This window comes from Aplysia californica, unplaced genomic scaffold, assembly GCF_000002075.1.
Source record: "Aplysia californica isolate F4 #8 unplaced genomic scaffold, AplCal3.0 scaffold00023, whole genome shotgun sequence".
Lineage (NCBI taxonomy): Eukaryota > Metazoa > Mollusca > Gastropoda > Aplysiida > Aplysiidae > Aplysia > Aplysia californica.
Genome location: NW_004797293.1, coordinates 2,101,830 through 2,102,390, shown reverse-complemented (window position 1 = coordinate 2,102,390; position 561 = coordinate 2,101,830). Strand labels below are relative to the sequence as shown.

Below are 561 nucleotides of genomic sequence, written 5' to 3'. Positions count from 1 at the left end.
CCAGACTCCCCCATTCGCCTGACTCTCCAAAGACCCTATTCCCCTAAGACCAGACTCCCCCATTCGCCTGACTCTCCAAAGACCCTATTCCCCAAAGACCAGACTCCCCCATTCGCCTGACTCTCCAAGCAAAGACCTAACTTCCCCATCCGCCTCACTTCCTAGGGACACGACTCCACAAAGTCCTGACTCCCTACTCTCCTGACTCTCCAAAGACCTGACTCTCCTAAGACCTGACTCCATATATGGACACGCATTACACTCGCGTGCCCTTTACATACTGAGATCCAAGTCACCAGCGGTCCCCTAGACGGATTATCGCCATCACTTCTGCAGCTTCAGGCTTCCCACTTCCATCCCCAAACCACTTTCAGACATTCCCCCTTTTTTAAACTCCTCCTCCGCTCTACCTTGCCCCCACTTTTTCTCCTACCCACCAACCCCCTATACCTCTCTCTCTCTCTCTCTCTCTCTCTCTCTCTCTCTCTCTCTCACTCCCTCCCCGATCACCTCTAAACCACACTCCTCACTCCTCACCCACCTTCACTCCCGACACTTTGT

The 561-nt window shown here is 53.5% G+C and overlaps 1 protein-coding gene across 1 annotated transcript in view; it reads left to right on the top strand.

Moving 5' to 3' along the window:
* LOC101848489 overlaps positions 1 to 561 on the top strand; it is a gene marked incomplete at its 3' end in the record, with an annotated part of 41,489 nt that overhangs the window by 30,419 nt on the left and 10,509 nt on the right.